This window comes from Lithobates pipiens, unplaced genomic scaffold (genome assembly GCF_037356315.1).
Source record: "Lithobates pipiens isolate NorthernLeopardFrog02 unplaced genomic scaffold, aLitPip1_a1.2 Scaffold_16, whole genome shotgun sequence".
NCBI lineage: Eukaryota > Metazoa > Chordata > Amphibia > Anura > Ranidae > Lithobates > Lithobates pipiens.
The window spans coordinates 535993690-536009957 of record NW_027507748.1 but is presented as its reverse complement, the minus strand read 5'-3'; positions in this window follow the sequence as shown (position 1 = coordinate 536009957).

The window sequence follows — 16268 nt, the reverse complement described above, 5'->3', positions numbered from 1 at the left end:
TCCACCGACACAGCACTGTTTCCTCTGCACCTGGGAGCCAACAGGGAGTACAGGCACTATCTGCTTAATAGCGCAGAACTCCTCAGGGTGGTGAGTCCAGCGGGAAAGAGCCCCTCAGCCAGCGGCAGTAAGGAGGGTGGGGCTGTCACTGTCCTAAGTCCCCTTCAGGTGGCAGACAGGGTAGGATCAGCGTGGCTTCAGAAACTGGCGTTTCTTCCCCCGAAATCCAGGCAATTGCAACCGGGTCGCCTGCGCAGTGCCTACGGACACCCTGACGGCGGTCCTCAATTAGTTTGTTGCCAAGATGGAGATGGCACGTGGGAAGAAGGGTGCAAATAAGCAGCCCCTGCCCCCCTGTCCTCTGGGGAGAGCTCTGATGCAGACTCAGGTCCTGCTGAGGCTGGTGACCCCTGCTTTGTCTTGTCAGATGACGCTGACCAGGACCGTTCGGACAGTGAGGATGAGTCCCCGTCCAGGTCCGTGCCCGACAAAGCGCTTGTTGGAGCAGGAGATTCAGGAGCCAGCAGATCCCTCTGCTGTTCTAGTGGTCCCCTTTGGGTCCCGTAAGCCAGCACGTTCACCTAAGGTGTTCCCGTATCTGACTTATTTTGACAAGTTCATTTACAAGGAATGGGGTAGCCCGCAACTGAACTTTTTGATCCCCAAATCCATAGCGGTGCGTTACCCTTTTGAGGAAAGCCTTCTCAAGAAGTGGTCGGCTCCTCCAGTCGTGGACCCCCCAGTATCCAGGTTAAATAAAGTAACTATGATTCCCATAGAGGGGACTCCTGCATATAAAGATCCCATGGACAGGAAGGCCGAGGCAGTGGCTCGTTCTTTGTTTACGGTTGTGGGGTCCGCCGTGCGACCAGTACTGGCATCCGCACTGAGTGGGCAAAACTGTTGCACTGCGAATTGGGAGAGCAACAGGCTTCTCCGGTCTGCGTGGAACTAGCAGACCAACTATTGCAAGGCCTTAAGTACGTTTGTGACGTGGCCCTGGATACTCCAGGGCTTCAGTGTCAGCAGTGGTGCTGAGGCACCTGATTTGGTTAAAATGCTGGTCTGCTGACCAGGCAACCGAAAAGCCCTGATGGATCTTCCCTTCTTTGGCGACCGGCTCTTTGGAGCATCTTTGGATGACATTATTAAAAATGCCACTGGTGGTAAGAGTACCCTACTCCCATAGGCCAGGAAGGCTAAGGAGCCATGCTGTAGGCAAGGGCCCTCTTTTTCCACTCAGAAACGGCTTTTTCGTCCGCCCGGAGCTTCGGTCAAACATCCCCAGCCCGACAGGACGACCACGGAAGGACAAAAACCTCCCTGGAACCGCAAGCCTAGCAAACCTGCGAACAAAAGTGTGCCTTCGGGAGTTTGCGAACAATGGGTCTGAGATCTGATTTCCTCTGGCTACAAGATAGAGTTTCTCTCTTGGCCGCCAAACATATTCTTTTTTTTTTTGCAAATATAAGTTTATTCAAGGTTTTCACATACATGGGGTACATCCCCCAGGGAAAAAAGAAAAAAAAAGAGGAACAAAAAGTGACAATAAAGACAGTGAAGGTCGCAGCCTCCATAATGTGCAGCATAGTAACAGGAAATGCGACTATCAACTACTTAATACACCGTACATATGGAATCGACCTCAGCAGGAGTCCCCCCTCTGCCAAAACCGGCAAGGGGGTCCACAAATATACCAAGTACAGTGAATAACTCAAGGTCTAGATCTAGAGGCCGAACTCGCAGCCACTGTAGGTAATCAGTAGGTCGCATGCATAAGGAAACAGTTTGCAACGGTGCATAAACATAAGAAAAAGAAAAGAGGGGGGGAAGATGAGAAAAGCAGAAGAGGATGGGGGGGAATGGTGTAGAAGAAAGAGATAATGAAAAGAGGGGGTGAAGAATTTAAGGAAAGGGAGGATGAGGGAAGGAGGGGGAAGGAAAAGATTAGGAAAGGGAAACGGAGGAAACTCGGAGTCCCCCGCCCGAATGTTTGTCAGTCCCCCCGACTCCCCTTAGTGCCCCAAAAGGGCTCTACCTTCTGTCGAGTACACAAACACATTCCAGAGTGACCACGTCTTCCGGTAAACTTCCTGCCTATCTTGAGCAGTCAGTATCAAATCTTCCATTTTGGTAATTTCTTCCACCCTCCTCAACCACATGGCCACGGAAGGGGGAGTTTGCTGTTTCCAGAGCAGAGGAATACAAGATTTGGCCGCGTTGGTAAGATGGCGCAAGACTGACCGCGCATATCTCTTAGGGGGCAAGTCCGATAAATGTAAGCAAACATATTCTTCCCCTCCAGCATACCTGTATCCCCGGCTCACCGGGAGGCCCTCTTGGGGGCAGTAAAGGACCTGCTAAGTTGCGGGGTGGTTGTACCGGTTCTGGAATCGTAACATTTCCAGGGATTCTACTCAAATCTGTAGTTCCCAAGAAGGAAGGGGTATGTCCACTGTAGGACCTAAAAGCCCTCAATCACTTTGTGAAAGTGCAGAGGTTCAGGATGGAATCAGTTCGCTCAGTAGTCGCTGCACTCCATCAAGCGGACTCCCTGGGGTCTTTAGACATCCAGGATGCGTACCTGCACATATCCATATGCCTGGCATCAAAAGTTTCTGTGATTTGAGGTCGGGGAAGCCCACTACCAGGTTGTGGCTTTCCCTTTTGGTCTGGCTTCAGCCCCCACCGAGTCTTTACCAAGGTATTGGCTCCAGTTTTGGCGTTGCTGCGGCAACATGGGATACCTAGACGATCTCCTCCTGAGGGCATCTTCCGCCTCAGAATTAGAGGAAGATGTGGCGATCACCATGCAGACCCTGCAAGAATTTGAGTGGCTGTTAAACCTAAAGAGGTCGGTGATTGTACCGACCCAGCGACTGGAGTACTTGGGCTTGCTGCTGGACTCCAAGGAAGCGAGAGTGTTTCTCCTTTCAGACAAACTGCAGACTCTCAGATCCGCGGTAAAACTGCTGATGAACCGCAAGTGGTCGTCGGTCTGCTTTTGCATGCGAGTACTGGGGCTCATGGTAGCCTCTTTCGAGGCAGTACCATATGCCCAGTTCCACACCAGAGTCCTGCAGAAGGAGATTTTGACAAAATGGGACAAATCTCAATTGTCCCTGGATGGACAGATCCAGGTGAGCCAGTCAGAGATTCACTGATCTGGTGGCTGAGGTCCCCGGTGATTCAGTCTGGGAAGTCGTTCCTACCTCTAAAGTGGACGCCAGCCTATCCAGCTGGGGTGGAGTGATGGGGGTTCAGTCGGCTCAGGGCCTCTGGTCGGCGGAAGAATCCAAGTTGCTGATCAATCTGCTTGAGCTAAGAGCGATCAGGCTGTGCCTCTCCATGTGGTCGATGAGGCTTCAGAGGTGTCCGATCAGGATCCAGTCAGACAACCTCACAGCTGTGGCATACGTCAATCACCAAGGAGGAACAAGAAGCTCAGCCGCCGCACGGGAGGTCGCTCACATACTTCGAGGGGGAGGGTGACACGTACCGGCCCTGTCGGCCATTTACATTCTGGGAGTGGAGAACTGGCAGGCGGACTATCTGAGATGCAACGCCCATTCTCCTGAGTCCAGATGCTGGACCCAGGAGAATGGGCGTTGCATCCGGAGGTATTCAGGCTACTGTACCTGAGGTGGGGCACACCAGACCTGGATCTTTTGGCCTCCCGTCTCAATCGGAAGGTGCCAAGATTTGTGTCCAGGACAAGAGACCCATGGGCAGACGTGTCAGATGCGCTGGTGGCTCCGTGGGATCAGTACCAGCTGATCTACGCCTTTCCTCCATTAAAACTGTTACCACTGTTACCATGTCTGCGTTGCAGAGTGGAAGTCGAGGGGATTCCAGTAATACTGATTGCCCCAGATTGGCCTCGGCATTCTTGGTACGCAGACCTAGTGTGCCTGGTGGCGGACGCCCCATGGCGACTGCTGTTGCGAGAGGACCTTCTGTCTCAAGGTCCGATTCTCCATCCTGCTCTACCATCGCTGGCTTTAACGGCATGGTTATTGAGAGCCAGGTATTGAGGAACCGGGGTCTACCAGACTCGGTGATCCCAACTATGTTGAGGGCGCGGAAATCTTCTTCTCGGAAGATACATCATCGTACCTGGAAGGCCTACATCTCCATGTGTGAGGAGAGAGGATGGCATCCGCGCCCATTTTCCATATCCAGGATCCTGCTGTTTCTTAAGCAAGGAGTAGACCAGAAATTGGCATTAAGCACTATTAAGGGGCAAATTTCAGCCTTGGCTGTCTTTTTTTCAGCGACCCCTGGCGTCTCACTCATTAGTGAGTACCTTTGTTCAGGGGGTGCGGCATGTAGTCCCTCCGGTGCGTCCACCGTTACCCCCTTTGGGATTTGAACCTGGTGTTATCGGCCCTTCAAAAACCGCTGTTTGAAAATATCAGCGAGATACCCCTGTTGACTCTTTCCCACAAAGTGGTCTTTCTAGTGGCCATCACATCGGCCAGGAGGGTTTCGGGGACTGGCGGCTTTGTACTGCAAGTCGCCTTATCTGGTTATCCACAAGGATAAGGTGGTGTTGCATCCGCAACCATCTTTTCTGCCGAAAGTGGTCTCAGCTTTTGATATCAATGAGCACATTGCATTACCATCTTTGTGTCCTAAGCCGAAACATCCTAAGGAGGTGGCCCTTCAAGCTCTGGACTTGGTTTGGGTTCTTAAGGTGTATTTGTCTGACTCATTGTTTGTTTCGGTGGCTGGTCCAAAGAAAGGCATGGCGGTCTTGTCGGCCACCATTTCCAGGTGGTTTAGACAGATTGTAGTGCAAGCTTACGCCTTGAAGGGCCAGGTGTCCCCCTTTCCGGTCACGGCCCACTCCACAAGGGCAATTGGAATGTCTTGTGCCTTCCGACACCAAGCGTCTGCCTCGCAGGTGTGTAAAGCGGCGACCTGGTCATCTGTCCACACGTTTACCAAGTTCTACAAGGTAGACGTCAGTGCATCGGCTGATGCTTGTTTAGGCCACAGTTTTGCAGGCGGCCATATAGTTGCAAATGAATATGCAATATATTTTCTTTTTTTTCGATAAAAACGCAGTACCGTTAAGTTAATGCGCTGTTGCATTACATTCCGCAGTTTTTGGTGCGGTTGTGGTTAGTAACTCCTGTTGAGGGTATCCTGGTTTTGTGGTGGATTTCTCCATGCACTGTTGTTTTTTTGTGGGTAAAGTTACACTAGTTCCCACTTGCCATGGTGGATGAAGTTTCTATGCTGTTTTGGCACTGCTTGGGGACGTCCCAATGGCTAAGAGAGGAGCTGTGTCGGTCGGAGAATATAAGAGAAAATAGTTTTTTCTGTACTCAACGTAAAATCCTTTTCTCTGTAATTCACCGACCAACACAGCACCCGCCCCTCCTTTTTATCTTTACATTATACTGCTTGTTGACGTACTGATGGCTGCATTGCAGGCTGGAGGGTTGTTGCCCAAGGGACCGCCCCCTGGAGCGGAACTAACAGTTCTGAGTGTTGTATTACAACTAATGCCTAGTATCTCCTAGTAATAGGGCATAACAACCCAATGGCTAAGAGAGGAGCTGTGTCGGTCGGTGAATTACAGAGAAAAGGATTTGACGGTGAGTACAAAAAATCCTATTTTTCGAAACCACCCACTCTCCAGCAGCTTGATAGAAAATTTAGTTGCTTTCCTAAAATAAAACACACAAGCAGAAAAACAGAAGCATACAAAATGTGCGACTATAAGAAGCAAAGCCCCATTTCAAAAGAAAATTAAATGACACTTTCTTTCCAATATATTTACTGTGTGTAAGTGCAAAAGTCCAACCTGTTGTGCAAACCTCCACCATCTAGTGGCGAAAGCGTTGAAGAACAAGTACTGTGGCCGGTAGATAGTCTTGGCCCGAAGTCTCTTTCCAAGAACCCTAGCACTATCTAGCTAATCTCACAGTTCCTTCATAAGAACTGCCACTTAAAGAAAAAGGTCAAGGTGATAGATCACCAATAGAAACGGGGATCTGGCAAAGTTATGGCTCTCCCCTTGGCATCCACAGTTGACGATGTTGTCCTTTGCTGGCCAGCAAATAATTATTTTGTCCACATGAATGTGTCTCCCATAACTCCAGTGTTGAAGACACCCGGTGAAACAATCATCCATAGTTGGGGAACATCTTGGCTTCCTAAAAGGTTTTGGCACATTCAATTAGTCCCAAACATCTGCATACCAACGTTCTCTATGCTGTTCAATCTCTTGCATTATTTCTTTAGGTACATAGGAAAATTCCAGCCCATACTCGGTAGCTACCCGTTTATTCAGGAGCCACTGTGATCGGGCGAGTCTAGGCAGGGATCGAGCACTTCCCAATCCAGGAGGCACACATGAGTTAGGCGACTTCTGTACCATGGCATAGGCAGGCAATTCTTTTGACCCGACTAAAGTATTATCTTTGAACACAGTCTCCCTAATGGTTACTGGGGTGCCCGCCCGAGATGATGCACTCCCCAAATTCAAGACACATTACGGCAACATCGTCAGTGTTTGCCCACAACATCCCTTTGGACATGGTTTCAAATAGGTCATCGTCCCCAGATATGTCCGACAAAGATTCTATCTCAGAGTCCCGTAAGTCTTCTGCCGGTAGATGACTACAAACAATCCCACTAGGTACATTTTCCCCAGAGTTCTCACCCGTTCCTGTAGTGGATTCCTGGGGAGCGATCACTTTCTCCGGATCCGGTCCAGGCAATTTCTGAGGTAGGCCTTGACCGCGGGCACGGGAGGCTTTCACGTATCCCTCCTTCCTATGAGTAAATGCAGGAAGGTGAGTGGTGGTGTTAGGAGCAGCTTCCACGATGTCCACGGTTGTTCCTCTGATGGCAGTAACAGTACCACTGAAGCAGTAGGTTTAGTAGATGTAGGGCCAGCCACAGGAGTAAATGTAGCGGTCTCCTCGGTGGCGATGCCCGTAGCCCAGTCCATCCTATAGGCACGAGGTGGCACGGTAGGCTGCTCCACTGCGAACAGGTACTCCCCGCAATGCAGACATCAAACAAACAGACGGGGGTTTGCGACCAGTCCCTCGCATCTGTTGCACAGCATGCCCAAGGCCTCAACATCTCCTGTAGTATACAGGATGAAACGCCCCTGCGATCTCAGGCGAATCCCTGTATTAGTCAGCAGAGTTCCAGGCAGTCTGATACTCGTAGTGCTACCCCCAGATAACATTATGGGTCCCATAACAGACGGTGGTCCTGGCACTCGAAAATTTTCTCAGCAAAAAGATAAACTCTTCCCTTCAGCGTCCTGACACAGACATGCGGTGCCTTGTGCAGTAAGTAGACAGAGAAAGCTCCTCCTAGTGGCTCCTCTGGTCACGTAAGGCGCAGGCTTTTCTTGACTCCGCCCCCACAGCTCATGTGCCAGGTAGTGACCCACAACTAGCCCCTTATGAAGAAAATATGGCACAGTCCAGAACCCTCTATTGTGTAGACTTCAAAACAGTTTCCTCAAATTGCGAGAGTAACGGCAAAACCCGGACACACGAGCCCCCACATGAAGCACTAACCCCCGAAAGAGCTGCTGGTTTTATTCGGGCTTACCGTCACCTCACCTGCTTGCCTCCTCGTCTCAGGGGGGTCCCGTTGGAAAGTAGCCCAAATGAAGAAAATCCGACACTTAGTCCTTTTTGAAGATTTATTTAGGGATAACACCAAAGAAAGACAGAAGACACAGTCCTTCAATAGAGGGTTATAGGATAAAGGGGAGTTCAGGCACCTAGTAATTGCGGGTTAGAGGTATTAGTCAGATCCAGAGGACAAACAGCTCCACAGACTGGATCCAGCAGTCACCGGATAGGCCACTCTCACTTGACCTGGCAGCCGATGAGATGCTCAACAAAGTCTTTGCCACAGACTTTTCAAATGAACTTAGAGATTTTGAGAGTTTTAGGAAGAACTACCATACAGTAGCAGATTCTTTCAGCCGACCCGGCGATACTGTAAGGATATTGATCCGGGTTGCATCCTTCAACTGAGTTTCCAGGCTCCTCCAGAGACACCAGCCTTGCGCTCGGTCCTCAATCTGAGAAGTCCTCCCCTGGATCCTCCAGTTTTCTTGGCTTCTCCCCGCAGGCAAGACAGCAAAGGACCACCCCTGGATCAGCAGGCCCAAAGACATTCCTGGGCCTACACTCTCAGTTGCAAAGCCTCGGGCCAGCTGGCCCAAGGCGCAGATCCATGCGACACAGACCCCAGGCCAGGAGGGCCATGAGGTCGGGATAGCGTATCTCAAGACAGGGACCCGGAAAACAGACCCAAAAAATGGTGTCGGTACCTTAAATACCCTCTCCCAGAATGCACAGCAGGGAAACCACACCCACTGAACTATTTCCGAGCAAGAGGTGGCATTCAATGCATCCAGCCTGCTGCTGTTCTACACCCACCCACGGTGACAGCGACACCTACGGTCAAGTGGGAATCAGTGCAACCCAGCTGGACTGGTACAGAAACCAGAACTTTTAGAGAAAATTAGTCTGAGCCAAACTACAGCTTCAGACAATTACATTTGAAAAAAATAATAGCGTCTGCCCATCAGGAGCAGGGCGCTACACACATTTCACAGAGCTTGCCTTTTGAATTAGAAAGGTGCTGAGAAGAAGACTGTCAGGAAATTAAGTCAGCACAGAAATCACTGCTTGCAGGGAGCGAGGTAAAATGGGACATGTAGTCCCTTGAAATTGAAAGTAAACAGCAGAGAAGCTGAAAAGCATGCAGGTATTTCAGGACATTGTTGAAAGAGATGACCAGCAGACAGTTGTTACACGTTAAGTGTGCAGTCACAAAAACAATTAGGTACAGAAAACATTTTTTTTTTTTTTATTCTTTACTTTTTTATAAAATTTCAAATTGACAAACTTAACATATATTATTAAGATGTTATACAACAGGTAGTACAAATTATAAAAAAGCTATTATTTTCATACCTTCCTTTCTACCCGCTTAACCCTCCCAAATCCATCCCCCTACTGCACACCTCTATCCGCCACCCCCCCCCCACCCACAGTGAACAGCCCATCTCACTCAGCTAGGGGCTCCATAAGCCTAAAAACTTCTTTAAGTTATTTTGCCTAATGTACATCGCCCTCTCACTCCATATCATAGAGTTAATAGACTCGGCCCATAGCATCAGAAAGGGGGGGGGGGGGTCTTAGCCTGACAGTTCTGCGCTATTAATCTCCTCACCTGGTACCAACATCTCAAAACGGATACCTTTGTAAGAGGTGAGATTCTACCTTCCTCAAGGCTTCCTAGAAGGCAAATCTTAGCCTCAGGTTTCAATGTAATCTTAAAGATTTTATTTATCCTCTCCACTATTTCTATCCAATATCTAAATAACTTTGGACATTTCCACACCATATGGATAAGATCTCCTGTCGCCTTACATCTAGGGCATTCATCATTAGACTTCCTACCAAATTGAAACATTTTTTTGGGGGTGTAATAGGCTCTATAAATAAGAAACAAATGAGAAACCCTCTGTGAGGAGGATATCGAAACCAGGCTTCCCTGTTCTAGTATCTTATCCCACTGTTCTAGGGTTATCGGCCCTATATCTCTCACACACCCCATTCTGCTCGTATAGAGTCCCTTTCCGCTCATAATTCTATCTCCCAGACTAGCATATAGCTTGGAAATTAAACCTTTCATTGGACCAAGTTTAATTATTTTTTGGAGTAAAGGAGTCTTTACCCATTCAATGGTTAAGGACCTAAATTGGGCTTGAATTCCATGTCTAATCTGTAGATATTTATAGAACGCTTTACTTTGAGATATTAAATTCTTGTCTCAAATCTTCAAATAGCTTCATAAGGTTGCCCTCGTATAGCTGAATTAATCAGCAGATACCTTGTCTTTCCCATTCTCGAGGTATTTCTATACATATTTCAGCTAAGTTTTTATTATACCATAGAGGGGTATATTCAGTTACCCCATTATATCCCATTAGCGCCTTTGTTGCCTGCCAAACTCTACTCATTAAATCAACTGTCAGACACCTATGGATAAATGAGTCTGCTTCCAACACCTCTACTAATAAATTAATTATGGGGGGCTCCCATTAACACCATTCTATTACTGGGGCTCTCCCCCCTAGAATTCCACCACCCACCAAGTGCTGGACCTGGGCTGACAAGAAATATAGTCTCAAATGTGGTATCGCCATCCCTCCCTCCCTAACAGGGAGCTTCATTGTTTGCAAACTAATCCGGGCTTGCCCCTTCTTCCAAATTAAATGCCTAAATAGGGATTCAATCTTCTTAAACCATTTCTGGCTAATCCAGATTGGAGAGTTATGGAGAATGTACAGCATTTGCGGGAGACAAATCATCTTAATTAGATTGCAGCACCCTGCCACGGAAAGAGGGAGGCGACACCAAATATCCCTCTTTTGTTTCAATTTCAACAATAATGGTAAATTATCGTTGATATAGAGATTTACATCGCTAGCGATACAAACGCCCAAATATTTTAACTTAGTTATCACATCCAGGGAGGAGATTATAGTCAATGGTTGATCACCAAACGAGGCCAATGGTAGTAAGGCTGACTTGTTCCAATTAATAACCAGGCCAGAGTGTTGTCCAAACTCCCCCACCATACGTATCACAGTATTAAGTGAATAATTAATATCTCCAATGAAAAACAAGACGTTGTCAGCAAACGGGGCAATTTTGTCTTCTTTTAACTGGTGCCGGAATACCTGGATATCTGAACGTGATCTCGTCATGATCGCCAGGGGTTCCAGTGCCAGAACAAACAAGAGGGGAGACAGGGGACATCCCTGTCTCGTCCTTCTCTCCAGCTGGAATTTCTCAGAATATTCACTCCCAATCCTAATTTTTGCTCTGGGCTCATTATAGAGCAATTTTACCCATTTAATTAAAAAGGGACCAAAGCCAAATCACTCCAGCACCAACCGTAGATAGTCCCATTCCAAACTGTCAAAGGCTTTAGCAGCATCCAAGGCCAGAATGGCCTTGGAGCTTACATTATCAGTTGGAATTTGCATGTTTAAAAAAAATCTTCTAATGTTGGTGCTAGTTGATCTGTTGGAGATGAAGCATGACTGGTCAGGGTGTATTAACTTGTGTATGCATTTATTTAAACGGGTCGTCAGGACTTTGGCCAGGATTTTAACATCAGAGCTTAGCAATGAAATTGGGCGATACGAGGATACTTCCTGTTGATCTTTCCCCTCTTTAAGTATTAAGGTAATATTGGCTTCCAACATTGAGGTGGGACATTTACTGCTATCTAGTGCCCATCTCAGTGTTTCCAGCAACTCAGGTAGCAATACTTCTTCATAGCGCTTGTATATTTCCATTGGAAGCCCATCAGGACCTGGAGATTTTTGATTGGGCATTGCTGCCACTGCCCATTTTAGCTCTTCTATAGTCACTGGTGCCTCCATATCTATTTTGTCCTTTTCTGACAGGGTTGGGATTGTTATTTGTTGTAGAAAATCAACCACTGTTATCCCACCCCCTCCTCTGGTAGATTTATATAAGGACTTATAATAATCGCCAAATACATTCATTATCTCTGTTGGATCAGTGGTGAGACTAATCCTTTCCCCTTCCCCAAAATACTACTGGCGCTGAAATATTCGTTTATTCTCCATCCTCTTGGTAATTACCATTTTATAGGCTTGCTGTTTGTCTAGCCATTCCCTCTGCCTGTCAGGGGTCGGACCTTCAACATAGCGCCTCTCAGCTTGGGCTACCTCATTCCTGATTTCCCTCTCCTGCTCCCTCGACTTCCTCTTAATTATTGCAACCCATTGAATTAATACGCCTCTAAGATAGGCCTTTAAGGAGTTCCAGACCACCCCAGGCAGTGCTGTACCTACATTCATTTGCATACATTCACTTATCTTAGCAGTCAATTCACTAGGGTTGTCGACCATTTCACTATGTTATGTAAAAAAACTAACTTATATGATACCCTTTTAGACAGGATTTTGTTGATTACATTTTAGGCATCTAGAACTGGGCTAAATGCATAAACATTGCACTGGGGACAATTTCTAATATTTCTCTATTCTTTCTCATGAAACCTTACATGATACAGATAAATGTATCAAAACCTGCTACCAATTTAATCACTTGACCACTGGGCACTTAAACACCCTTAATAACCAGATAAATTTTAAGCTTTCGGTGCTCTCACGTTTTGAATGACAATTACTCATCATGCAACACTGTACCCATATGAAATTTTTGTTATTTCTTTCACACAAATAGAGCTTTCTTTTGGTGGTATTTAATCACCACTGGGTTTTTTATTTTTTGTGCTATAAAAGAAAAAAGACCGAAGATTCTGTAAAAAAATGAAATTTTCTTCGTTTCTGTTATAAAATTTAGCAGATTAGTCATTTTTCTTCATAAATTTTGGCCAAAATTTATACCACTACATATCTTTGATAAAAATAAGTACAAATTGGTGGATATTATTTGGTCTTTGTGAAAGTTATAGAGTCCACAAGCTATGGTGCTAATATATGAAAATTGATCACACCTGTACTGACGGCTTATTTCAATTCTTGAGACCCTAACATGTCATAAAAGTACAAATACCCCCCAAATTACCCCTTTTTGGAAAGAAGAAATTCCAAGGTATTTAGTAAGAGGCATGATGAGTTTTTTTAAGTTGTCATTTTTTCCCACAATTCTTTGCAAAATCAAGATTTTTTTTACTTTTTTTTCACAAAATTGTCATATTATCAGTTTATTTCTCACACACAGCATACGCATACCACAAATTACACCCCAAAACACATTCTGCTATTACTCCCGAGTATGGCAATACCACATGTGTGAAACTTTTACACAGCGTGGCCACATACAGTGGCCCAACATGCAGGGAGCGCCATCAGGCGTTCTGGAGCACCATGGACAATTCTGACATTTCTCTCCTACATGTAAAAATCATTTATTTGCTAGAAAATTACATAGAACCCCAAAACATTATATATATATATATATATATATTTTTTTTAGCAAAAACCCTGGAGAATACAATAGTGGTCGTTGCAACTTTTTATCTCACACAGTATTTGCGCAGCAATTTTTCAAACGCGTTTTTTGAAAAAAAAAAAACAGTTTTGTGCTTTAAAAAAAACAAAACAGTAAAGTTAGCCCCATTTTTTACATAATGTGAATGATGAAGTTACACCGAGTAAATAGATACCTAACATGTCACTCTTCAAAATTGCACACGCTCGTGCAATGGCGCCAAACGTCGCTACTTAAAAATCCCCATAGGCGACGCTTTAACATTTTTTACTGGTTACATGTTTTGAGTTACAGAGGAAGTCTAGGGCTAGAATTATTGCTCCCGCTCTAACGTTCGCAGCGATACCTCACAAGTGTGGTTTGAACATCGTTTTCATATGTGGGCGGGACTTGCGTATACGTTCGCTTCTGCATGCGAGCACATGGGGACAGGGGCGCTTTAAAAAAAAATAAAAAATGTATTGTTCATTTTACTTTATTTATTTTAGTTTGACACTTTTTTCCCCAAAAATAAATTTTTTGATCACTTTTATTCCTATTACAAGGAATGTAAACATCCCTTGTAATAGGAATATGGCATGACAGGTCCTTTTTACAGTGAGATATGAGGCGGCGGGGGGGGGGGGGGGGGCGACGTCTATGGCTGGGTATTGCAGGGTATCTCCGAGTATGGCTGGGTATTGCAGGGTATCTCCGAGTATGGCTGGGTATTGCAGGGTATCTCCGAGTATTGGCGGGTACTGCAGAATATTGGCTGGAATTGTACTGCAGAGTATTGGCGGGTACTGCAGAGTATTGGCTGGTATTGCAGAGTATTGGCTGGTATTGCAGAGTATTGGCTGGTATTGCAGAGTATTGGCTGGTATTGCAGAGTATTGGCTGGTATTGTAGAGTATTGACTGGTATTGCAGAGTATTGACTGGTATTGCAGAGTATTGACTGGTATTGCAGAGTATTGACTGGTATTGCAGAGTATTGGCTGGTATTGCAGAGTATTGGCTGGTATTGCAGAGTATTGGCTGGTATTGCAGAGTATTAGCTGGTATTGCAGAGTATTGGCAGGGTATTGAGGGGTTAAATTTGGTGAGCAGCAATGTAGGCACTGCAGATGCAGCCCACAGCGCTGCTGACACCGATCTCTTTCCCCTCTGCTGTACGGATCGGTACAGAGAGGGGAGGGAGGGAGGAACCGGCGTCATAACATGACGCCGGTTGTTTTACAAGTGATCACTCCGTCATTTGACGGAGCGATCACGTGGTAAATGGCCGTGATGAGCGGCCGTTTACCGTGATCCGTGAGGCGCTGGGTCCCGTGGACGAGGCGGTCACGGATGTTCTCGAGTGCGCACCCCAGGGGGCGCGCGAGAGCGGAATTCTGGGAGGACGTCATATGACGGCCTCTCAAAGTTAAACAACCGCCCTGTAGCCATCATTCGGCTATAGCTGGTTGTTAAGTGGTTAAGCCCCATCTGAATTTAATACAAATATGAAGAGCATGAGAAGGATAAAAGTAGTAGCAGTAAAATGTGAGTTCAGTAAGTCTTTATTGCAGCTGATCACAAAATTAGCCATTATATTTTAGGGACTCAACACTCCCCCTTCATCACTAAACTCGCAGTTCTGTCTGAAGTTGCACATCGCCTGTTAAGGTCACTCTCTTGCTTTCACTCAAGTTGTTTTGTGGTTCAGTTTTGAAACTTCCTCTGTATGCTGTTTCCTCATATTCCTCAGCTTAGGAGATCTTGAGACAAAAAATAAAAAAAAAAAAAAATATATATATATATATATATATAGGCAATAATAAACTTTTCATAATAAAAAGGCTTAATTTTCAGCCAGACATCTTATTATGAAAAACAAACAAGACAAGCACGTTTTTATCATTTGAAGGCTAAGTTCAGAGACGGTCAAAATACATTTTAATAAATCATAATGTGCCGATAGGGACTGGTATCTAAGATAAAATTAGAGGGAAGGGACACACCCCCTTCACACGGCACACAGGAACAGAGCTGAGGCCATCAATCATCTGGAGCTCCCTCCCTTGTCACCTTTTTTCTCTTGGTATCAGGAAAACTTGTCAGACATGATTCATGCTGATAGCACAGGAACAAAGCAGGAGACAGAAATGACACTTAGGGCTCTTGAGACAAGAAAAAACAAGGAAAGGGGCGCCTCTGAATATGTATCAATATAAAATGTATTTAAAAAAACAATATCCGCTCACATGAAAGACAGCAAAGTTGCATTCAAGCATGTCTCTGAACTGGTAGAGAGGAGGGGGACAGCAAGTCTCAGCAAGTCCATACACAGCTGGCAGCACATCAAATCCGATAAGGATAGGGTGAGGTGGTAGGGCACAGCGGTTTCTCCTTTACCTCGTGCAAATGGCACACCAAGTTTACATGAAATCAATGGTGAAGTCATCCAGCCAGGTGTAGGTCCTGGGAGTGAGGGAGATCGGGAGCCAAAGCCTGTCACAGGCTGTGCTGTGGTATCTGCTAAGCCTGTGCGGCATCCAAGGTGTAGAGATAACATGGTTTTCTAAACTTCATCTAAACTTGGTGTGCCATTTGGACGAGGTAAAGGAAAAACTGCTGTGCCCTACCATCTCACCCTATCCTTACCGGATTTGATGTGCTGCCAGCTGTGTATGAACTTGCTGAGACTTGCTGCCCCCCTCCTCTTTTCCAGTCCACAGACGTGCTTGAATGCAACTTTGCAGTTCATGTGAGCAGATATTGTTTTTTTTAAAATAAATGTTATATTGATACATATTCAGAGGCACCCCTTTTCTTGTTTTTTCTCTCAGATTTTTGGACCTCGCTTCTGGCAGCCCTGACAGACTCGTTTTTCTTTTATAAGACTCCCCCCAATTTTCGGGTGGGTAACTAGGGCTGTCCTGAAAGACTACTGGAAAAGACTTTACCGGTAAGCGTAACTCTAATTTTCCCTAATCGTCTTTCAGGACAGCCACTATGAGAGAATAAGCGAGCACTTACCAGTTAGGGTGGGGCTACAGCTTGCAAAACCTTTCGCCCAAAGGCCTGCTCACCTGCCGACACAGGTCCACTCTGTAGTGTTTTACGAAAGTGGAGTAGCTGGACCAGGTTGCTGCCCTGCAAATCTGTTCTGGCATTGCTCCCGCTCTTTCTGCCTGGGAGGCTGCCATAGCTCTTGTAGAATGTGCTTTAATCCCCACTGGGATTT